We start from the raw sequence: 27,615 nt of genomic DNA, 5'->3' as shown, positions 1-27,615 counted from the left end.
CAAAGATTATGCTAAGCAGAGAGACTTTTCTCAAAGAATATTCTGTGTATGTAGTATTGATGTTGAACTTTATCAAAATCAATTACAATAATAAACACAGTGCAACATCCAACTATGTATTGAGACTGTTAACACTACCAGGTGGAAAGGGACAAATACTACAAACACCAGTTAAACCTGGGATCCGAACCGGTGACCCTGCAATCACCATCTGCATTGTAGGCGGGATGCTTAACCACTGGGCTATGGAGCCTCCCAAAGATTATGCTAAGCAGAGAGACTTTTCTCAAAGAATATTCTGTGTATGTAGTATTGATGTTGAACTTTATCAAAATCAATTACAATAATAAACACAGTGCAACATCCAACTATGTATTGAGACTGTTAACACTACCAGGTGGAAAATGACAAATACTACAAACACCAGTTGAACCTGGGATTCGAACCAGTGACCCTGCAATCACCATCTGCATTGTAGGCGGGATACTTAACCACTGGGCTATGGAGCCTCCCAAACATTATGCTAAGCAGAGAGACTTTTCTCAAAGAATATTCTGTGTATGTAGTATTGATGTTGAATTTTATCAAAATCAATTACAATAATAAACACAGTGCAACATCCAACTATGTATTGAGACTGTTAACACTATCAGGTGGAAAATGACAAATACTACAAACACCAGTTGAACCTGGGATTCGAACCAGTGAAACTACAATCACCATCTGCATTGTAGGCGGGATGCTTAACCACTGGGCTACGGAGCCTCCCAAAGATTATGCTAAGCAGAGAGACTTTTCTCAAAGAATATTCTGTGTATGTAGTATTGATGTTGAACTTTATCAAAATCAATTACAATAATAAACACAGTGCAACATCCAACTATGTATTGAGACTGTTAACACTATCAGGTGGGAAATGACAAATACTACAAACACCAGTTGAACCTGGGATTCGAACCAGTGACCCTGCAATCACCATCTGCATTGTAGGCGGGATACTTAACCACTGGGCTATGGAGCCTCCCAAAGATTATGCTAAGCAGAGAGACTTTTCTCAAAGAATATTCTGTGTATGTAGTATTGATGTTGAACTTTATCAAAATCAATTACAATAATAAACACAGTGCAACATCCAACTATGTATTGAGACTGTTAACACTACCAGGTGGAAAATGACAAATACTACAAACACCAGTTGAACCTGGGATTTGAACCAGGGAACCTGCAATCACCATCTGCATTGTAGGCGGGATGCTTAACCACTGGGATATGGAGCCTCCCAAAGATTATGCTAAGCAGAGAGACTTTTCTCAAAGAATATTCTGTGTATGTAGTATTGATGTTGAACTTTATCAAAATCAATTACAATAATAAACACAGTGCAACATCCAGCTATGTATTGAGACTGTTAACACTATCAGGTGGAAAATGACAAATACTACAAACACCAGTTGAACCCGGGATTTGAACCAGTGACCCTGCAATCACCATCTGCATTGTAGGCGGGATGCTTAACCACTGGGCTATGGAGCCTCCCAAAGATTATGCTAAGCAGAGAGACTTTTCTCAAAGAATATTCTGTGTATGTAGTATTGATATTGAACTTTATCAAAATCAATTACAATAATAAACACAGTGCAACATCCAACTATGTATTGAGACTGTTAACACTACCAGGTGGAAAATGACAAATACTACAAACACCAGTTGAACCTGGGATTCGAACCAGTGAAACTACAATCACCATCTGCATTGTAGGCGGGATGCTTAACCACTGGGCTATGGAGCCTCCCAAAGATTATGCTAAGCAGAGAGACTTTTCTCAAAGAATATTCTGTGTATGTAGTATTGATGTTGAACTTTATCAAAATCAATTACAATAATAAACACAGTGCAACATCCAACTATGTATTGAGACTGTTAACACTACCAGGTGGAAAATGACAAATACTACAAACACCAGTTGAACCTGGGATTCAAACCAGTGACCCTGCAATCACCATCTGCATTGTAGGCGGGATGCTTAACCACTGGGCTATGGAGCCTCCCGAAGATTATGCTAAGCAGAGAGACTTTTCACAAAGAATATTCTGTGTATGTAGTATTGATGTTGAACTTTATCAAAATCAATTACAATAATAAACACAGTGCAACATCCAACTATGTATTGAGACTGTTAACACTATCATGTGGAAAATGACAAATACTCCAAACACCAGTTGAACCTGGGATTCGAACCAGTGATCCTGCAATCACCATCTGCATTGTAGGCGGGATGCTTAACCACTGGGCTACGGAGCCTCCCAAAGATTATGCTAAGCAGAGAGACTTTTCTCAAAGAATATTCTGTGTATGTAGTATTGATGTTGAACTTTATCAAAATCAATTACAATAATAAACACAGTGCAACATCCAACTATGTATTGAGACTATTAACACTATCAGGTGGAAAATGACAAATACTACAAACACCAGTTGAACCTTGGATTCGAACCAGTGACCCTGCAATCACCATCTGCATTGTTGGCGGGATACTTAACCACTGGGCTATGGAGCCTCCCAAAGATTATGCTAAGCAGAGAGACTTTTCTCAAAGAATATTCTGTGTATGTAGTATTGATGTTGAACTTTATCAAAATCAATTACAATAATATACACAGTGCAACATCCAACTATGTATTGAGACTGTTAACACTATCAGGTGGAAAATGACAAATACTACAAACACCAGTTGAACCTGGGATTTGAACCAGGGAACCTGCAATCACCATCTGCATTGTAGGCGGGATGCTTAACCACTGGGATATGGAGCCTCCCAAAGATTATGCTAAGCAGAGAGACTTTTCTCAAAGAATATTCTGTGTATGTAGTATTGATGTTGAACTTTATCAAAATCAATTACAATAATAAACACAGTGCAACATCCAACTATGTATTGAGACTGTTAACACTACCAGGTGGAAAATGACAAATACTACAAACACCAGTTGAACCTGGGATTTGAACCAGGGAACCTGCAATCACCATCTGCATTGTAGGCGGGATGCTTAACCACTGGGATATGGAGCCTCCCAAAGATTATGCTAAGCAGAGAGACTTTTCTCAAAGAATATTCTGTGTATGTAGTATTGATGTTGAACTTTATCAAAATCAATTACAATAATAAACACAGTGCAACATCCAGCTATGTATTGAGACTGTTAACACTATCAGGTGAAAAATGACAAATACTACAAACACCAGTTGAACCCGGGATTCGAACCAGTGACCCTGCAATCACCATCTGCATTGTAGGCGGGATGCTTAACCACTGGGCTATGGAGCCTCCCAAAGATTATGCTAAGCAGAGAGACTTTTCTCAAAGAATATTCTGTGTATGTAGTATTGATATTGAACTTTATCAAAATCAATTACAATAATAAACACAGTGCAACATCCAGCTATGTATTGAGACTGTTAACACTATCAGGTGGAAAATGACAAATACTACAAACACCAGTTGAACCCGGGATTCGAACCAGTGACCCTGCAATCACCATCTGCATTGTAGGCGGGATGCTTAACCACTGGGCTATGGAGCCTCCCAAAGATTATGCTAAGCAGAGAGACTTTTCTCAAAGAATATTCTGTGTATGTAGTATTGATGTTGAACTTTATCAAAATCAATTACAATAATAAACACAGTGCAACATCCAACTATGTATTGAGACTGTTAACACTACCAGGTGGAAAATGACAAATACTACAAACACCAGTTGAACCTGGGATTTGAACCAGGGAACCTGCAATCACCATCTGCATTGTAGGCGGGATGCTTAACCACTGGGATATGGAGCCTCCCAAAGATGTTGCTAAGCAGAGAGACTTTTCTCAAAGAATATTCTGTGTATGTAGTATTGATGTTGAACTTTATCAAAATCAATTACAATAATAAACACAGTGCAACATCCAGCTATGTATTGAGACTGTTAACACTATCAGGTGGAAAATGACAAATACTACAAACACCAGTTGAACCTGGGATTTGAACCAGTGACCCTGCAATCACCATCTGCATTGTAGGCAGGATGCTTAACCACTGGGCTATGGAGCCTCCCAAAGATTATGCTAAGCAGAGAGACTTTTCTCAAAGAATATTCTGTGTATGTAGTATTGATGTTGAACTCCCAAAGATTATGCTAAGCAGAGAGACTTTGCTCAAAGAATATTCTGTGTATGTAGTATTGATGTTGAACTTTATCAAAATCAATTACAATAATAAACACAGTGCAACATCCAACTATGTATTGAGACTGTTAACACTACCAGGTGGAAAATGACAAATACTACAAACACCAGTTGAACCTGGGATTCGAACCAGTGACCCTGCAATCACCATCTGCATTGTAGGCAGGATACTTAACCACTGGGCTATGGAGCCTCCCAAAGATTATGCTAAGCAGAGAGACTTTTCTCAAAGAATATTCTGTGTATGTAGTATTGATGTTGAACTTTATCAAAATCAATTACAATAATAAACACAGTGCAACATCCAACTATGTATTGAGACTGTTAACACTACCAGGTGGAAAGTGACAAATACTACAAACACCAGTTAAACCTGGGATTTGAACCGGTGACCCTGCAATCACCATCTGCATTGTAGGCGGGATGCTTAACCACTGGGCTATGGAGCCTCCCAAAGATTATGCTAAGCAGAGAGACTTTTCTCAAAGAATATTCTGTGTATGTAGTATTGATGTTGAACTTTATCAAAATCAATTACAATAATAAACACAGTGCAACATCCAACTATGTATTGAGACTGTTAACACTACCAGGTGGAAAATGACAAATACTACAAACACCAGTTGAACCTGGGATTCGAACCAGTGACCCTGCAATCACCATCTGCATTGTAGGCGGGATACTTAACCACTGGGCTATGGAGCCTCCCAAACATTATGCTAAGCAGAGAGACTTTTCTCAAAGAATATTCTGTGTATGTAGTATTGATGTTGAATTTTATCAAAATCAATTACAATAATAAACACAGTGCAACATCCAACTATGTATTGAGACTGTTAACACTACCAGGTGGAAAATGACAAATACTACAAACACCAGTTGAACCTGGGATTCGAACCAGTGAAACTACAATCACCATCTGCATTGTAGGAGGGATGCTTAACCACTGGGCTACGGAGCCTCCCAAAGATTATGCTAAGCAGAGAGACTTTTCTCAAAGAATATTCTGTGTATGTAGTATTGATGTTGAACTTTATCAAAATCAATTACAATAATAAACACAGTGCAACATCCAACTATGTATTGAGACTGTTAACACTATCAGGTGGGAAATGACAAATACTACAAACACCAGTTGAACCTGGGATTCGAACCAGTGACCCTGCAATCACCATCTGCATTGTAGGCGGGATACTTAACCACTGGGCTATGGAGCCTCCCAAAGATTATGCTAAGCAGAGAGACTTTTCTCAAAGAATATTCTGTGTATGTAGTATTGATATTGAACTTTATCAAAATCAATTACAATAATAAACACAGTGCAACATCCAACTATGTATTGAGACTGTTAACACTACCAGGTGGAAAATGACAAATACTACAAACACCAGCTGAACCTGGGATTCGAACCAGTGAAACTACAATCACCATCTGCATTGTAGGCGGGATGCTTAACCACTGGGCTATGGAGCCTCCCAAAAATTATGCTAAGCAGAGAGACTTTTCTCAAAGAATATTCTGTGTATGTAGTATTGATGTTGAACTTTATCAAAATCAATTACAATAATAAACACAGTGCAACATCCAACTATGTATTGAGACTGTTAACACTACCAGGTGGAAAATGACAAATACTACAAACACCAGTTGAACCTGGGATTCAAACCAGTGACCCTGCAATCACCATCTGCATTGTAGGCGGGATGCTTAACCACTGGGCTATGGAGCCTCCCAAAGATTATGCTAAGCAGAGAGACTTTTCTCAAAGAATATTCTGTGTATGTAGTATTGATGTTGAACTTTATCAAAATCAATTACAATAATAAACACAGTGCAACATCCAACTATGTATTGAGACTGTTAACACTATCATGTGGAAAATGACAAATACTACAAACACCAGTTGAACGTGGGATTCGAACCAGTGATCCTGCAATCACCATCTGCATTGTAGGCGGGATGCTTAACCACTGGGCTATGGAGCCTCCCAAAGATTATGCTTAGCAGAGAGACTTTTCTCAAAGAATATTCTGTGTATGTAGTATTGATGTTGAACTTTATCAAAATCAATTACAATAATAAACACAGTGCAACATCCAACTATGTATTGAGACTGTTAACACTACCAGGTGGAAAATGACAAATACTACAAACACCAGTTGAACCTGGGATTTGAACCAGTGAAACTACAATCACCATCTGCATTGTAGGCGGGATGCTTAACCACTGGGCTACGGAGCCTCCCAAAGATTATGCTAAGCAGAGAGACTTTTCTCAAAGAATATTCTGTGTATGTAGTATTGATGTTGAACTTTATCAAAATCAATTACAATAATAAACACAGTGCAACATCCAACTATGTATTGAGACTGTTAACACTATCAGGTGGAAAATGACAAATACTACAAACACCAGTTGAACCTTGGATTCGAACCAGTGACCCTGCAATCACCATCTGCATTGTTGGCAGGATACTTAACCACTGGGCTATGGAGCCTCCCGAACATTATGCTAAGCAGAGAGACTTTTCTCAAAGAATATTCTGTGTATGTAGTATTGATGTTGAACTTTATCAAAATCAATTACAATAATAAACACAGTGCAACATCCAACTATGTATTGAGACTGTTAACACTACCAGGTGGAAAGTGACAAATACTACAAACACCAGTTGAACCTGGGATTTGAACCAGTGACCCTGCAATCACCATCTGCATTGTAGGCAGGATGCTTAACCACTGGGCTATGGAGCCTCCCAAAGATTATGCTAAGCAGAGAGACTTTTCTCAAAGAATATTCTGTGTATGTAGTATTGATGTTGAACTTTATCAAAATCAATTACAATAATAAACACAGTGCAACATCCAACTATGTATTGAGACTGTTAACACTATCAGGTGGAAAATGACAAATACTACAAACACCAGTTGAACCTGGGATTTGAACCAGTGACCCTGCAATCACCATCTGCATTGTAGGCGGGATGCTTAACCACTGGGCTATGGAGCCTCCCAAAGATTATGCTAAGCAGAGAGACTTTTCTCAAAGAATATTCTGTGTATGTAGTATTGATATTGAACTTTATCAAAATCAATTACAATAATAAACACAGTGCAACATCCAACTATGTATTGAGACTGTTAACACTACCAGGTGGAAAATGACAAATACTACAAACACCAGTTGAACCCGGGATTCGAACCAGTGACCCTGCAATCACCATCTGCATTGTAGGCGGGATGCTTAACCACTGGGCTATGGAGCCTCCCAAAGATTATGCTAAGCAGAGAGACTTTTCTCAAAGAATATTCTGTGTATGTAGTATTGATGTTGAACTTTATCAAAATCAATTACAATAATAAACACAGTGCAACATCCAGCTATGTATTGAGACTGTTAACACTATCAGGTGGAAAATGACAAATACTACAAACACCAGTTGAACCCGGGATTCGAACCAGTGACCCTGCAATCACCATCTGCATTGTAGGCGGGATGCTTAACCACTGGGCTATGGAGCCTCCCAAAGATTATGCTAAGCAGAGAGACTTTTCTCAAATAATATTCTGTGTATGTAGTATTGATATTGAACTTTATCAAAATCAATTACAATAATAAACACAGTGCAACATCCAACTATGTATTGAGACTGTTAACACTACCAGGTGGAAAATGACAAATACTACAAACACCAGTTGAACCTGGGATTCGAACCAGTGAAACTACAATCACCATCTGCATTGTAGGCGGGATGCTTAACCACTGGGCTATGGAGCCTCCCAAAGATTATGCTAAGCAGAGAGACTTTTCTCAAAGAATATTCTGTGTATGTAGTATTGATGTTGAACTTTATCAAAATCAATTACAATAATAAACACAGTGCAACATCCAACTATGTATTGAGACTGTTAACACTACCAGGTGGAAAATGACAAATACTACAAACACCAGTTGAACCTGGGATTCGAACCAGTGAAACTACAATCACTATCTGCATTGTAGGCGGGATGCTTAACCACTGGGCTATGGAGCCTCCCAAAGATTATGCTAAGCAGAGAGACTTTTCTCAAAGAATATTCTGTGTATGTAGTATTGATGTTGAACTTTATCAAAATCAATTACAATAATAAACACAGTGCAACATCCAACAATGTATTGAGACTGTTAACACTATCAGGTGGAAAATGACAAATACTACAAACACCAGTTGAACCTGGGATTCGAACCAGTGACCCTGCAATCACCATCTGCATTGTAGGCGGGATGCTTAACCACTGGGCTATGGAGCCTCCCGAAGATTATGCTAAGCAGAGAGACTTTTCTCAAAGAATATTCTGTGTATGTAGTATTGATATTGAACTTTATCAAAATCAATTACAATAATAAACACAGTGCAACATCCAACTATGTATTGAGACTGTTAACACTACCAGGTGGAAAATGACAAATACTACAAACACCAGCTGAACCTGGGATTCGAACCAGTGAAACTACAATCACCATCTGCATTGTAGGCGGGATGCTTAACCACTGGGCTATGGAGCCTCCCAAAGATTATGCTAAGCAGAGAGACTTTTCTCAAAGAATATTCTGTGTATGTAGTATTGATGTTGAACTTTATCAAAATCAATTACAATAATAAACACAGTGCAACATCCAACTATGTATTGAGACTGTTAACACTACCAGGTGGAAAATGACAAATACTACAAACACCAGTTGAACATGGGATTCAAACCAGTGACCCTGCAATCACCATCTGCATTGTAGGCGGGATGCTTAACCACTGGGCTATGGAGCCTCCCGAAGATTATGCTAAGCAGAGAGACTTTTCTCAAAGAATATTCTGTGTATGTAGTATTGATGTTGAACTTTATCAAAATCAATTACAATAATAAACACAGTGCAACATCCAACTATGTATTGAGACTGTTAACACTACCAGGTGGAAAATGACAAATACTACAAACACCAGTTGAACCTGGGATTTGAATCAGTGACCCTGCAATCACCATCTGCATTGTAGGCGGGATACTTAACCACTGGGCTATGGAGCCTCCCAAAGATTATGCTAAGCAGAGAGACTTTTCTCAAAGAATATTCTGTGTATGTAGTATTGATGTTGAACTTTATCAAAATCAATTACAATAATAAACACAGTGCAACATCCAACTATGTATTGAGACTGTTAACACTACCAGGTGGAAAATGACAAATACTACAAACACCAGTTGAACCTGGGATTCGAACCAGTGAAACTACAATCACCATCTGCATTGTAGGCGGGATGCTTAACCAATTGGGCTACGGAGCCTCCCAAAGATTATACTAAGCAGAGAGACTTTTCTCAAAGAATATTCTGTTTATGTAGTATTGATGTTGAACTTTATCAAAATCAATTACAATAATAAACACAGTGCAACATCCAACTATGTATTGAGACTGTTAACACTATCAGGTGGAAAATGACAAATACTACAAACACCAGTTGAACCTGGGATTCGAACCAGTGACCCTGCAATCACCATCTGCATTGTAGGCGGGATACTTAACCACTGGGCTATGGAGCCTCCCAAAGATTATGCTAAGCAGAGAGACTTTTCTCAAAGAATATTCTGTGTATGTAGTATTGATGTTGAACTTTATCAAAATCAATTACAATAATAAACACAGTGCAACATCCAACTATGTATTGAGACTGTTAACACTACCAGGTGGAAAATGACAAATACTACAAACACCAGTTGAACCTGGGATTTGAACCAGGGAACCTGCAATCACCATCTGCATTGTAGGCGGGATGCTTAACCACTGGGATATGGAGCCTCCCAAAGATTATGCTAAGCAGAGAGACTTTTCTCAAAGAATATTCTGTGTATGTAGTATTGATGTTGAACTTTATCAAAATCAATTACAATAATAGACACAGTGCAACATCCAGCTATGTATTGAGACTGTTAACACTATCAGGTGGAAAATGACAAATACTACAAACACCAGTTGAACCCGGGATTCGAACCAGTGACCCTGCAATCACCATCTGCATTGTAGGCGGGATGCTTAACCACTGGGCTATGGAGCCTCCCAAAGATTATGCTAAGCAGAGAGACTTTTCTCAAAGAATATTCTGTGTATGTAGTATTGATATTGAACTTTATCAAAATCAATTACAATAATAAACACAGTGCAACATCCAACTATGTATTGAGACTGTTAACACTACCAGGTGGAAAATGACAAATACTACAAACACCAGTTGAACCTGGGATTCGAACCAGTGAAACTACAATCACCATCTGCATTGTAGGCGGGATGCTTAACCACTGGGCTATGGAGCCTCCCAAAGATTATGCTAAGCAGAGAGACTTTTCTCAAAGAATATTCTGTGTATGTAGTATTGATGTTGAACTTTATCAAAATCAATTACAATAATAAACACAGTGCAACATCCAACTATGTATTGAGACTGTTAACACTACCAGGTGGAAAATGACAAATACTACAAACACCAGTTGAACCTGGGATTCAAACCAGTGACCCTGCAATCACCATCTGCATTGTAGGCGGGATGCTTAACCACTGGGCTATGGAGCCTCCCAAAGATTATGCTAAGCAGAGAGACTTTTCTCAAAGAATATTCTGTGTATGTAGTATTGATGTTGAACTTTATCAAAATCAATTACAATAATAAACACAGTGCAACATCCAACTATGTATTGAGACTGTTAACACTACCAGGTGGAAAATGACAAATACTACAAACACCAGTTGAACCTGGGATTCGAATCAGTGACCCTGCAATCACCATCTGCATTGTAGGCGGGATACTTAACCACTGGGCTATGGAGCCTCCCAAAGATTATGCTAAGCAGAGAGACTTTTCTCAAAGAATATTCTGTGTATGTAGTATTGATGTTGAACTTTATCAAAATCAATTACAATAATAAACACAGTGCAACATCCAACTATGTATTGAGACTGTTAACACTACCAGGTGGAAAATGACAAATACTACAAACACCAGTTGAACCTGGGATTCGAACCAGTGAAACTACAATCACCATCTGCATTGTAGGCGGGATGCTTAACCACTGGGCTACGGAGCCTCCCAAAGATTATACTAAGCAGAGAGACTTTTCTCAAAGAATATTCTGTTTATGTAGTATTGATGTTGAACTTTATCAAAATCAATTACAATAATAAACACAGTGCAACATCCAACTATGTATTGAGACTGTTAACACTATCAGGTGGAAAATGACAAATACTACAAACACCAGTTGAACCTGGGATTCGAACCAGTGACCCTGCAATCACCATCTGCATTGTAGGCGGGATACTTAACCACTGGGCTATGGAGCCTCCCAAAGATTATGCTAAGCAGAGAGACTTTTCTCAAAGAATATTCTGTGTATGTAGTATTGATGTTGAACTTTATCAAAATCAATTACAATAATAAACACAGTGCAACATCCAACTATGTATTGAGACTGTTAACACTACCAGGTGGAAAATGACAAATACTACAAACACCAGTTGAACCTGGGATTCGAATCAGTGACCCTGCAATCACCATCTGCATTGTAGGCGGGATACTTAACCACTGGGCTATGGAGCCTCCCAAAGATTATGCTAAGCAGAGAGACTTTTCTCAAAGAATATTCTGTGTATGTAGTATTGATGTTGAACTTTATCAAAATCAATTACAATAATAAACACAGTGCAACATCCAACTATGTATTGAGACTGTTAACACTACCAGGTGGAAAATGACAAATACTACAAACACCAGTTGAACCTGGGATTCGAACCAGTGAAACTACAATCACCATCTGCATTGTAGGCGGGATGCTTAACCACTGGGCTACGGAGCCTCCCAAAGATTATACTAAGCAGAGAGACTTTTCTCAAAGAATATTCTGTTTATGTAGTATTGATGTTGAACTTTATCAAAATCAATTACAATAATAAACACAGTGCAACATCCAACTATGTATTGAGACTGTTAACACTATCAGGTGGAAAATGACAAATACTACAAACACCAGTTGAACCTGGGATTCGAACCAGTGACCCTGCAATCACCATCTGCATTGTAGGCGGGATACTTAACCACTGGGCTATGGAGCCTCCCAAAGATTATGCTAAGCAGAGAGACTTTTCTCAAAGAATATTCTGTGTATGTAGTATTGATGTTGAACTTTATCAAAATCAATTACAATAATAAACACAGTGCAACATCCAACTATGTATTGAGACTGTTAACACTACCAGGTGGAAAATGACAAATACTACAAACACCAGTTGAACCTGGGATTTGAACCAGGGAACCTGCAATCACCATCTGCATTGTAGGCGGGATGCTTAACCACTGGGATATGGAGCCTCCCAAAGATTATGCTAAGCAGAGAGACTTTTCTCAAAGAATATTCTGTGTATGTAGTATTGATGTTGAACTTTATCAAAATCAATTACAATAATAAACACAGTGCAACATCCAGCTATGTATTGAGACTGTTAACACTATCAGGTGGAAAATGACAAATACTACAAACACCAGTTGAACCCGGGATTCGAACCAGTGACCCTGCAATCACCATCTGTATTGTAGGCGGGATGCTTAACCACTGGGCTATGGAGCCTCCCAAAGATTATGCTAAGCAGAGAGACTTTTCTCAAATAATATTCTGTGTATGTAGTATTGATATTGAACTTTATCAAAATCAATTACAATAATAAACACAGTGCAACATCCAACTATGTATTGAGACTGTTAACACTACCAGGTGGAAAATGACAAATACTACAAACACCAGTTGAACCTGGGATTCGAACCAGTGAAACTACAATCACCATCTGCATTGTAGGCGGGATGCTTAACCACTGGGCTATGGAGCCTCCCAAAGATTATGCTAAGCAGAGAGACTTTTCTCAAAGAATATTCTGTGTATGTAGTATTGATGTTGAACTTTATCAAAATCAATTACAATAATAAACACAGTGCAACATCCAACTATGTATTGAGACTGTTAACACTACCAGGTGGAAAATGACAAATACTACAAACACCAGTTGAACCTGGGATTCGAACCAGTGAAACTACAATCACTATCTGCATTGTAGGCGGGATGCTTAACCACTGGGCTATGGAGCCTCCCAAAGATTATGCTAAGCAGAGAGACTTTTCTCAAAGAATATTCTGTGTATGTAGTATTGATGTTGAACTTTATCAAAATCAATTACAATAATAAACACAGTGCAACATCCAACTATGTATTGAGACTGTTAACACTATCAGGTGGAAAATGACAAATACTACAAACACCAGTTGAACCTGGGATTCGAACCAGTGACCCTGCAATCACCATCTGCATTGTAGGCGGGATGCTTAACCACTGGGCTATGGAGCCTCCCGAAGATTATGCTAAGCAGAGAGACTTTTCTCAAAGAATATTCTGTGTATGTAGTATTGATATTGAACTTTATCAAAATCAATTACAATAATAAACACAGTGCAACATCCAACTATGTATTGAGACTGTTAACACTACCAGGTGGAAAATGACAAATACTACAAACACCAGTTGAACCTGGGATTCGAACCAGTGAAACTACAATCACCATCTGCATTGTAGGCGGGATGCTTAACCACTGGGCTATGGAGCCTCCCAAAGATTATGCTAAGCAGAGAGACTTTTCTCAAAGAATATTCTGTGTATGTAGTATTGATGTTGAACTTTATCAAAATCAATTACAATAATAAACACAGTGCAACATCCAACTATGTATTGAGACTGTTAACACTACCAGGTGGAAAATGACAAATACTACAAACACCAGTTGAACCTGGGATTCAAACCAGTGACCCTGCAATCACCATCTGCATTGTAGGCGGGATGCTTAACCACTGGGCTATGGAGCCTCCCAAAGATTATGCTAAGCAGAGAGACTTTTCTCAAAGAATATTCTGTGTATGTAGTATTGATGTTGAACTTTATCAAAATCAATTACAATAATAAACACAGTGCAACATCCAACTATGTATTGAGACTGTTAACACTATCATGTGGAAAATGACAAATACTACAAACACCAGTTGAACGTGGGATTTGAACCAGTGATCCTGCAATCACCATCTGCATTGTAGGCGGGATGCTTAACCACTGGGCTATGGAGCCTCCCAAAGATTATGCTTAGCAGAGAGACTTTTCTCAAAGAATATTCTGTGTATGTAGTATTGATGTTGAACTTTATCAAAATCAATTACAATAATAAACACAGTGCAACATCCAACTATGTATTGAGACTGTTAACACTACCAGGTGGAAAATGACAAATACTACAAACACCAGTTGAACCTGGGATTCGAACCAGTGAAACTACAATCACCATCTGCATTGTAGGCGGGATGCTTAACCACTGGGCTACGGAGCCTCCCAAAGATTATGCTAAGCAGAGAGACTTTTCTCAAAGAATATTCTGTGTATGTAGTATTGATGTTGAACTTTATCAAAATCAATTACAATAATAAACACAGTGCAACATCCAACTATGTATTGAGACTGTTAACACTATCAGGTGGAAAATGACAAATACTACAAACACCAGTTGAACCCGGGATTCGAACCAGTGACCCTGCAATCACCATCTGCATTGTAGGCGGGATGCTTAACCACTGGGATATGGAGCCTCCCAAAGATTATGCTAAGCAGAGAGACTTTTCTCAAAGAATATTCTGTGTATGTAGTATTGATGTTGAACTTTATCAAAATCAATTACAATAATAAACACAGTGCAACATCCAACTATGTATTGAGACTGTTAACACTATCATGTGGAAAATGACAAATACTACAAACACCAGTTGAACCCGGGATTCGAACCAGTGACCCTGCAATCACCATCTGCATTGTAGGCGGGATGCTTAACCACTGGGCTATGGAGCCTCCCAAAGATTATGCTAAGCAGAGAGACTTTTCTCAAAGAATATTCTGTGTATGTAGTATTGATGTTGAACTTTATCAAAATCAATTACAATAATAAACACAGTGCAACATCCAACTATGTATTGAGACTGTTAACACTATCAGGTGGAAAATGACAAATACTACAAACACCAGTTGAACCTGGGATTTGAACCAGTGACCCTGCAATCACCATCTGCATTGTAGGCGGGATGCTTAACCACTGGGCTATGGAGCCTCCCAAAGATTATGCTAAGCAGAGAGACTTTTCTCAAAGAATATTCTGTGTATGTAGTATTGATATTGAACTTTATCAAAATCAATTACAATAATAAACACAGTGCAACATCCAACTATGTATTGAGACTGTTAACACTACCAGGTGGAAAATGACAAATACTACAAACACCAGTTGAACCTGGGATTCGAACCAGTGAAACTACAATCACCATCTGCATTGTAGGCGGGATGCTTAACCACTGGGCTATGGAGCCTCCCAAAGATTATGCTAAGCAGAGAGACTTTTCTCAAAGAATATTCTGTGTATGTAGTATTGATGTTGAACTTTATCAAAATCAATTACAATAATAAACACAGTGCAACATCCAACTATGTATTGAGACTGTTAACACTACCAGGTGGAAAATGACAAATACTACAAACACCAGTTGAACCTGGGATTCGAACCAGTGAAACTACAATCACCATCTGCATTGTAGGCGGGATGCTTAACCACTGGGCTATGGAGCCTCCCAAAGATTATGCTAAGCAGAGAGACTTTTCTCAAAGAATATTCTGTGTATGTAGTATTGATATTGAACTTTATCAAAATCAATTACAATAATAAACACAGTGCAACATCCAACTATGTATTGAGACTGTTAACACTACCAGGTGGAAAATGACAAATACTACAAACACCAGTTGAACCTGGGATTCGAACCAGTGAAACTACAATCACCATCTGCATTGTAGGCGGGATGCTTAACCACTGGGCTATGGAGCCTCCCAAAGATTATGCTAAGCAGAGAGACTTTTCTCAAAGAATATTCTGTGTATGTAGTATTGATGTTGAACTTTATCAAAATCAATTACAATAATAAACACAGTGCAACATCCAACTATGTATTGAGACTGTTAACACTACCAGGTGGAAAATGACAAATACTACAAACACCAGTTGAACCTGGGATTCAAACCAGTGACCCTGCAATCACCATCTGCATTGTAGGCGGGATGCTTAACCACTGGGCTATGGAGCCTCCCAAAGATTATGCTAAGCAGAGAGACTTTTCTCAAAGAATATTCTGTGTATGTAGTATTGATGTTGAACTTTATCAAAATCAATTACAATAATAAACACAGTGCAACATCCAACTATGTATTGAGACTGTTAACACTATCATGTGGAAAATGACAAATACTACAAACACCAGTTGAACGTGGGATTCGAACCAATGATCCTGCAATCACCATCTGCATTGTAGGCGGGATGCTTAACCACTGGGCTACGGAGCCTCCCAAAGATTATGCTAAGCAGAGAGACTTTTCTCAAAGAATATTCTGTGTATGTAGTATTGATGTTGAACTTTATCAAAATCAATTACAATAATAAACACAGTGCAACATCCAACTATGTATTGAGACTGTTAACACTATCAGGTGGAAAATGACAAATACTACAAACACCAGTTGAACCTTGGATTCGACCCAGTGACCCTGCAATCACCATCTGCATTGTTGGCGGGATACTTAACCACTGGGCTATGGAGCCTCCCAAACATTATGCTAAGCAGAGAGACTTTTCTCAAAGAATATTCTGTGTATGTAGTATTGATGTTGAACTTTATCAAAATCAATTACAATAATAAACACAGTGCAACATCCAACTATGTATTGAGACTGTTAACACTACCAGGTGGAAAGTGACAAATACTACAAACACCAGTTGAACCTGGGATTTGAACCAGTGACCCTGCAATCACCATCTGCATTGTAGGCAGGATGCTTAACCACTGGGCTATGGAGCCTCCCAAAGATTATGCTAAGCAGAGAGACTTTTCTCAAAGAATATTCTGTGTATGTAGTATTGATGTTGAACTTTATCAAAATCAATTACAATAATAAACACAGTGCAACATCCAACTATGTATTGAGACTGTTAACACTATCAGGTGGAAAATGACAAATACTACAAACACCAGTTGAACCCGGGATTCGAACCAGTGACCCTGCAATCACCATCTGCATTGTAGGCGGGATGCTTAACCACTGGGCTATGGAGCCTCCCAAAGATTATGCTAAGCAGAGAGACTTTTCTCAAAGAATATTCTGTGTATGTAGTATTGATATTGAACTTTATCAAAATCAATTACAATAATAAACACAGTGCAACATCCAACTATGTATTGAGACTGTTAACACTACCAGGTGGAAAATGACAAATACTACAAACACCAGTTGAACCTGGGATTCGAACCAGTGAAACTACAATCACCATCTGCATTGTAGGCGGGATGCTTAACCACTGGGCTATGGAGCCTCCCAAAGATTATGCTAAGCAGAGAGACTTTTCTCAAAGAATATTCTGTGTATGTAGTATTGATGTTGAACTTTATCAAAATCAATTACAATAATAAACACAGTGCAACATCCAACTATGTATTGAGACTGTTAACACTACCAGGTGGAAAATGACAAATACTACAAACACCAGTTGAACCTGGGATTCAAACCAGTGACCCTGCAATCACCATCTGCATTGTAGGCGGGATGCTTAACCACTGGGCTATGGAGCCTCCCAAAGATTATGCTAAGCAGAGAGACTTTTCTCAAAGAATATTCTGTGTATGTAGTATTGATGTTGAACTTTATCAAAATCAATTACAATAATAAACACAGTGCAACATCCAACTATGTATTGAGACTGTTAACACTATCATGTGGAAAATGACAAATACTACAAACACCAGTTGAACGTGGGATTCGAACCAGTGATCCTGCAATCACCATCTGCATTGTAGGCGGGATGCTTAACCACTGGGCTATGGAGCCTCCCAAAGATTATGCTAAGCAGAGAGACTTTTCTCAAAGAATATTCTGTGTATGTAGTATTGATGTTGAACTTTATCAAAATCAATTACAATAATAAACACAGTGCAACATCCAACTATGTATTGAGACTGTTAACACTACCAGGTGGAAAATGACAAATACTACAAACACCAGTTGAACCTGGGATTCGAACCAGTGAAACTACAATCACCATCTGCATTGTAGGCGGGATGCTTAACCACTGGGCTACGGAGCCTCCCAAAGATTATGCTAAGCAGAGAGACTTTTCTCAAAGAATATTCTGTGTATGTAGTATTGATGTTGAACTTTATCAAAATCAATTACAATAATAAACACAGTGCAACATCCAACTATGTATTGAGACTGTTAACACTATCAGGTGGAAAATGACAAATACTACAAACACCAGTTGAACCTTGGATTCGAACCAGTGACCCTGCAATCACCATCTGCATTGTTGGCGGGATACTTAACCACTGGGCTATGGAGCCTCCCAAACATTATGCTAAGCAGAGAGACTTTTCTCAAAGAATATTCTGTGTATGTAGTATTGATGTTGAACTTTATCAAAATCAATTACAATAATAAACACAGTGCAACATCCAACTATGTATTGAGACTGTTAACACTACCAGGTGGAAAGTGACAAATACTACAAACACCAGTTGAACCTGGGATTTGAACCAGTGACCCTGCAATCACCATCTGCATTGTAGGCAGGATGCTTAACCACTGGGCTATGGAGCCTCCCAAAGATTATGCTAAGCAGAGAGACTTTTCTCAAAGAATATTCTGTGTATGTAGTATTGATGTTGAACTTTATCAAAATTAATTACAATAATAAACACAGTGCAACATCCAACTATGTATTGAGACTGTTAACACTATCAGGTGGAAAATGACAAATACTACAAACACCAGTTGAACCCGGGATTCGAACCAGTGACCCTGCAATCACCATCTGCATTGTAGGCGGGATGCTTAACCACTGGGCTATGGAGCCTCCCAAAGATTATGCTAAGCAGAGAGACTTTTCTCAAAGAATATTCTGTGTATGTAGTATTGATATTGAACTTTATCAAAATCAATTACAATAATAAACAGTGCAACATCCAACTATGTATTGAGACTGTTAACACTACCAGGTGGAAAATGACAAATACTACAAACACCAGTTGAACCTGGGATTCGAACCAGTGAAACTACAATCACCATCTGCATTGTAGGCGGGATGCTTAACCACTGGGCTATGGAGCCTCCCAAATATTATGCTAAGCAGAGAGACTTTTCTCAAAGAATATTCTGTGTATGTAGTATTGATGTTGAACTTTATCAAAATCAATTACAATAATAAACACAGTGCAACATCCAACTATGTATTGAGACTGTTAACACTACCAGGTGGAAAATGACAAATACTACAAACACCAGTTGAACCTGGGATTCAAACCAGTGACCCTGCAATCACCATCTGCATTGTAGGCGGGATGCTTAACCACTGGGCTATGGAGCCTCCCAAAGATTATGCTAAGCAGAGAGACTTTTCTCAAAGAATATTCTGTGTATGTAGTATTGATGTTGAACTTTATCAAAATCAATTACAATAATAAACAGTGCAACATCCAACTATGTATTGAGACTGTTAACACTATCATGTGGAAAATGACAAATACTACAAACACCAGTTGAACCTGGGATTTGAACCAGTGATCCTGCAATCACCATCTGCATTGTAGGCGGGATGCTTAACCACTGGGCTATGGAGCCTCCCAAAGATTATGCTAAGCAGAGAGACTTTTCTCAAAGAATATTCTGTGTATGTAGTATTGATGTTGAACTTTATCAAAATCAATTACAATAATAAACACAGTGCAACATCCAACTATGTATTGAGACTGTTAACACTACCAGGTGGAAAATGACAAATACTACAAACACCAGTTGAACCTGGGATTCGAACCAGTGAAACTACAATCACCATCTGCATTGTAGTCGGGATGCTTAACCACTGGGCTACGGAGCCTCCCAAAGATTATGCTAAGCAGAGAGACTTTTCTCAAAGAATATTCTGTGTATGTAGTATTGATGTTGAACTTTATCAAAATCAATTACAATAATAAACACAGTGCAACATCCAACTATGTATTGAGACTGTTAACACTATCAGGTGGAAAATGACAAATACTACAAACACCAGTTGAACCTTGGATTCGAACCAGTGATCCTGCAATCACCATCTGCATTGTTGGCGGGATACTTAACCACTGGGCTATGGAGCCTCCCAAAGATTATGCTAAGCAGAGAGACTTTTCTCAAAGAATATTCTGTGTATGTAGTATTGATGTTGAACTTTATCAAAATCAATTACAATAATAAACACAGTGCAACATCCAACTATGTATTGAGACTGTTAACACTACCAGGTGGAAAATGACAAATACTACAAACACCAGTTGAACCTGGGATTTGAACCAGGGAACCTGCAATCACCATCTGCATTGTAGGTGGGATGCTTAACCACTGGGCTATGGAGCCTCCCAAAGATTATGCTAAGCAGAGAGACTTTTCTCAAAGAATATTCTGTGTATGTAGTATTGATGTTGAACTTTATCAAAATCAATTACAATAATAAACACAGTGCAACATCCAACTATGTATTGAGACTGTTAACACTACCAGGTGGAAAGTGACAAATACTACAAACACCAGTTGAACCTGGGATTTGAACCGGTGACCCTGCAATCACCATCTGCATTGTAGGCGGGATGCTTAACCACTGGGCTATGGAGCCTCCCAAAGATTATGCTAAGCAGAGAGACTTTTCTCAAAGAATATTCTGTGTATGTAGTATTGATGTTGAACTTTATCAAAATCAATTACAATAATAAACACAGTGCAACATCCAACTATGTATTGAGACTGTTAACACTACCAGGTGGAAAATGACAAATACTACAAACACCAGTTGAACCTGGGATTTGAACCAGGGAACCTGCAATCACCATCTGCATTGTAGGCGGGATGCTTAACCACTGGGATATGGAGCCTCCCAAAGATTATGCTAAGCAGAGAGACTTTTCTCAAAGAATATTCTGTGTATGTAGTATTGATGTTGAACTTTATCAAAATCAATTACAATAATAAACACAGTGCAACATCCAGCTATGTATTGAGACTGTTAACACTATCAGGTGGAAAATGACAAATACTACAAACACCAGTTGAACCTGGGATTTGAACCAGTGACCCTGCAATCACCATCTGCATTGTAGGCAGGATGCTTAACCACTGGGCTATGGAGCCTCCCAAAGATTATGCTAAGCAGAGAGACTTTTCTCAAAGAATATTCTGTGTATGTAGTATTGATGTTGAACTCCCAAAGATTATGCTAAGCAGAGAGACTTTTCTCAAAGAATATTCTGTGTATGTAGTATTGATGTTGAACTTTATCAAAATCAATTACAATAATAAACACAGTGCAACATCCAACTATGTATTGAGACTGTTAACACTACCAGGTGGAAAATGACAAATACTACAAACACCAGTTGAACCTGGGATTTGAACCAGTGACCCTGCAATCACCATCTGCATTGTAGGCAGGATACTTAACCACTGGGCTATGGAGCCTCCCAAAGATTATGCTAAGCAGAGAGACTTTTCTCAAAGAATATTCTGTGTATGTAGTATTGATGTTGAACTTTATCAAAATCAATTACAATAATAAACACAGTGCAACATCCAACTATGTATTGAGACTGTTAACACTACCAGGTGGAAAATGACAAATACTACAAACACCAGTTGAACCTGGGATTCGAACCAGTGACCCTGCAATCACCATCTGCATTGTAGGTGGGATGCTTAACCACTGGGCTATGGAGCCTCCCAAAGATTATGCTAAGCAGAGAGACTTTTCTTAAAGAATATTCTGTGTATGTAGTATTGATGTTGAACTTTATCAAAATCAATTACAATAATAAACACAGTGCAACATCCAACTATGTATTGAGACTGTTAACACTACCAGGTGGAAAATGACAAATACTACAAACACCAGTTGAACCTGGGATTCGAACCAGTGACCCTGCAATCACCATCTGTATTGTAGGCGGGATGCTTAACCACTGGGCTATGGAGCCTCCCAAAGATTATGCTAAGCAGAGAGACTTTTCTCAAAGAATATTCTGTGTATGTAGTATTGATGTTGAACTTTATCAAAATCAATTACAATAATAAACACAGTGCAACATCCAACTATGTATTGAGACTGTTAACACTATCAGGTGGAAAATGACAAATACTACAAACACCAGTTGAACCCGGGATTCGAACCAGTGACCCTGCAATCACCATCTGCATTGTAGGTGGGATGCTTAACCACTGGGCTATGGAGCCTCCCAAAGATTATGCTAAGCAGAGAGACTTTTCTCAAAGAATATTCTGTGTATGTAGTATTGATATTGAACTTTATCAAAATCAATTACAATAATAAACACAGTGCAACATCCAACTATGTATTGAGACTGTTAACACTACCAGGTGGAAAATGACAAATACTACAAACACCAGTTGAACCTGGGATTCGAACCAGTGAAACTACAATCACCATCTGCATTGTAGGCGGGATGCTTAACCACTGGGCTACGGAGCCTCCCAAAGATTATGCTAAGCAGAGAGACTTTTCTCAAAGAATATTCTGTGTATGTAGTATTGATGTTGAACTTTATCAAAATCAATTACAATAATAAACACAGTGCAACATCCAACTATGTATTGAGACTGTTAACACTATCAGGTGGAAAATGACAAATACTACAAACACCAGTTGAACCTGGGATTCGAACCAGTGACCCTGCAATCACCATCTGCATTGTAGGTGGGATACTTAACCACTGGGCTATGGAGCCTCCCAAAGATTATGCTAAGCAGAGAGACTTTTCTCAAAGAATATTCTGTGTATGTAGTATTGATGTTGAACTTTATCAAAATCAATTACAATAATAAACACAGTGCAACATCCAACTATGTATTGAGACTGTTAACACTACCAGGTGGAAAATGACAAATACTACAAACACCAGTTGAACCTGGGATTTGAACCAGGGAACCTGCAATCACCATCTGCATTGTAGGTGGGATGCTTAACCACTGGGATATGGAGCCTCCCAAAGATTATGCTAAGCAGAGAGACTTTTCTCAAAGAATATTCTGTGTATGTAGTATTGATGTTGAACTTTATCAAAATCAATTACAATAATAAACAGTGCAACATCCAGCTATGTATTGAGACTGTTAACACTATCAGGTGGAAAATGACAAATACTACAAACACCAGTTGAACCTGGGATTTGAACCAGTGACCCTGCAATCACCATCTGCATTGTAGGCAGGATGCTTAACCACTGGGCTATGGAGCCTCCCAAAGATTATGCTAAGCAGAGAGACTTTTCTCAAAGAATATTCTGTGTATGTAGTATTGATGTTGAACTTTATCAAAATCAATTACAATAATAAACACAGTGCAACATCCAACTATGTATTGAGACTGTTAACACTACCAGGTGGAAAATGACAAATACTACAAACACCAGTTGAACCTGGGATTCGAACCAGTGACCCTGCAATCACCATCTGCATTGTAGGCGGGATACTTAACCACTGGGCTATGGAGCCTCCCAAAGATTATGCTAAGCAGAGAGACTTTTCTCAAAGAATATTCTGTGTATGTAGTATTGATGTTGAACTTTATCAAAATCAATTACAATAATAAACACAGTGCAACATCCAACTATGTATTGAGACTGTTAACACTACCAGGTGGAAAATGACAAATACTACAAACACCAGTTGAACCCGGGATTCGAACCAGTGACCCTGCAATCACCATCTGCATTGTAGGCGGGATGCTTAACCACTGGGCTATGGAGCCTCCCAAAGATTATGCTAAGCAGAGAGACTTTTCTCAAAGAATATTCTGTGTATGTAGTATTGATATTGAACTTTATCAAAATCAATTACAATAATAAACACAGTGCAACATCCAACTATGTATTGAGACTGTTAACACTACCAGGTGGAAAATGACAAATACTACAAACACCAGTTGAACCTGGGATTCGAACCAGTGAAACTACAATCACCATCTGCATTGTAGGCGGAATGCTTAACCACTGGGCTACGGAGCCTCCCAAAGATTATGCTAAGCAGAGAGACTTTTCTCAAAGAATATTCTGTGTATGTAGTATTGATGTTGAACTTTATCAAAATCAATTACAATAATAAACACAGTGCAACATCCAACTATGTATTGAGACTGTTAACACTATCAGGTGGAAAATGACAAATACTACAAACACCAGTTGAACCTGGGATTCGAACCAGTGACCCTGCAATCACCATCTGCATTGTAGGCGGGATACTTAACCACTGGGCTATGGAGCCTCCCAAAGATTATGCTAAGCAGAGAGACTTTTCTCAAAGAATATTCTGTGTATGTAGTATTGATGTTGAACTTTATCAAAATCAATTACAATAATAAACACAGTGCAACATCCAACTATGTATTGAGACTGTTAACACTACCAGGTGGAAAGTGACAAATACTACAAACACCAGTTGAACCTGGGATTTGAACCAGGGAACCTGCAATCACCATCTGCATTGTAGGCGGGATGCTTAACCACTGGGATATGGAGCCTCCCAAAGATTATGCTAAGCAGAGAGACTTTTCTCAAAGAATATTCTGTGTATGTAGTATTGATGTTGAACTTTATCAAAATCAATTACAATAATAAACACAGTGCAACATTCAGCTATGTATTGAGACTGTTAACACTATCTATGGAGCCTCCCAAAGGCTATGGAGCCTCCCAAAGATTATGCTAAGCAGAGAGACTTTTCTCAAAGAATATTCTGTGTATGTAGTATTGATGTTGAACTTTATCAAAATCAATTACAATAATAAACACAGTGCAACATCCAACTATGTATTGAGACTGTTAACACTACCAGGTGGAAAATGACAAATACTACAAACACCAGTTGAACCTGGGATTCGAACCAGTGACCCTGCAATCACCATCTGCATTGTAGGCGGGATGCTTAACCACTGGGCTATGGAGCCTCCCAAAGATTATGCTAAGCAGAGAGACTTTTCTCAAAGAATATTCTGTGTATGTAGTATTGATGTTGAACTTTATCAAAATCAATTACAATAATAAACACAGTGCAACATCCAACTATGTATTGAGACTGTTAACACTATCAGGTGGAAAATGACAAATACTACAAACACCAGTTGAACCCAGGATTCGAACCAGTGACCCTGCAATCACCATCTGCATTGTAGGCGGGATGCTTAACCACTGGGCTATGTAGCCTCCCAAAGATTATTCTAAGCAGAGAGACTTTTCTCAAAGAATATTCTGTGTATGTAGTATTGATGTTGAACTTTATCAAAATCAATTACAATAATAAACACAGTGCATCATCCAACTATGTATTGAGACTGTTAACACTACCAGGTGGAAAATGACAAATACTACAAACACCAGTTGAACCTGGGATTTGAACCAGGGAACCTGCAATCACCATCTGCATTGTAGGCGGGATGCTTAACCACTGGGATATGGAGCCTCCCAAAGATTATGCTAAGCAGAGAGACTTTTCTCAAAGAATATTCTGTGTATGTAGTATTGATGTTGAACTTTATCAAAATCAATTACAATAATAAACACAGTGCAACATCCAGCTATGTATTGAGACTGTTAACACTATCAGGTGGAAAATGACAAATACCAGTTGAACCAGTGACCCTGCAATCACCATCTGCATTGTAGGCAGGATGCTTAACCACTGGGCTATGGAGCCTCCCAAAGATTATGCTAAGCAGAGAGACTTTTCTCAAAGAATATTCTGTGTATGTAGTATTGATGTTGAACTTTATCAAAATCAATTACAATAATAAACACAGTGCAACATCCAACTATGTATTGAGACTGTTAACACTACCAGGTGGAAAATGACAAATACTACAAACACCAGTTGAACCTGGGATTCGAGCCAGTGACCCTGCAATCACCATCTGCATTGTAGGCGGGATACTTAACCACTGGGCTATGGAGCCTCCCAAAGATTATGCTAAGCAGAGAGACTTTTCTCAAAGAATATTCTGTGTATGTAGTATTGATGTTGAACTTTATCAAAATCAATTACAATAATAAACACAGTGCAACATCCAACTATGTATTGAGACTGTTAACACTACCAGGTGGAAAGTGACAAATACTACAAACACCAGTTGAACCTGGGATTTGAACCAGGGAACCTGCAATCACCATCTGCATTGTAGGCGGGATGCTTAACCACTGGGATATGGAGCCTCCCAAAGATTATGCTAAGCAGAGAGACTTTTCTCAAAGAATATTCTGTGTATGTAGTATTGATGTTGAACTTTATCAAAATCAATTACAATAATAAACACAGTGCAACATCCAGCTATGTATTGAGACTGTTAACACTATCTATGGAGCCTCCCAAAGGCTATGGAGCCTCCCAAAGATTATGCTAAGCAGAGAGACTTTTCTCAAAGAATATTCTGTGTATGTAGTATTGATGTTGAACTTTATCAAAATCAATTACAATAATAAACACAGTGCAACATCCAACTATGTATTGAGACTGTTAACACTACCAGGTGGAAAATGACAAATACTACAAACACCAGTTGAACCTGGGATTCGAACCAGTGACCCTGCAATCACCATCTGCATTGTAGGCGGGATGCTTAACCACTGGGCTATGGAGCCTCCCAAAGATTATGCTAAGCAGAGAGACTTTTCTCAAAGAATATTCTGTGTATGTAGTATTGATGTTGAACTTTATCAAAATCAATTACAATAATAAACACAGTGCAACATCCAACTATGTATTGAGACTGTTAACACTACCAGGTGGAAAATGACAAATACTACAAACACCAGTTGAACCTGGCATTCGAACCAGTGAAACTACAATCACCATCTGCATTGTAGGCGGGATGCTTAACCACTGGGCTACGGAGCCTCCCAAAGATTATGCTAAGCAGAGAGACTTTTCTCAAAGAATATTCTGTGTATGTAGTATTGATGTTGAACTTTATCAAAATCAATTACAATAATAAACACAGTGCAACATCCAACTATGTATTGAGACTGTTAACACTATCAGGTGGAAAATGACAAATACTACAAACACCAGTTGAACCTGGGATTCGAACCAGTGACCCTGCAATCACCATCTGCATTGTAGGCGGGATACTTAACCACTGGGCTATGGAGCCTCCCAAAGATTATGCTAAGCAGAGAGA

This window comes from Pseudophryne corroboree, chromosome 7 (genome assembly GCF_028390025.1).
Source record: "Pseudophryne corroboree isolate aPseCor3 chromosome 7, aPseCor3.hap2, whole genome shotgun sequence".
In the NCBI taxonomy this organism is placed as follows: Eukaryota; Metazoa; Chordata; class Amphibia; order Anura; family Myobatrachidae; genus Pseudophryne; species Pseudophryne corroboree.
This window is presented reverse-complemented; position numbering follows the sequence as displayed.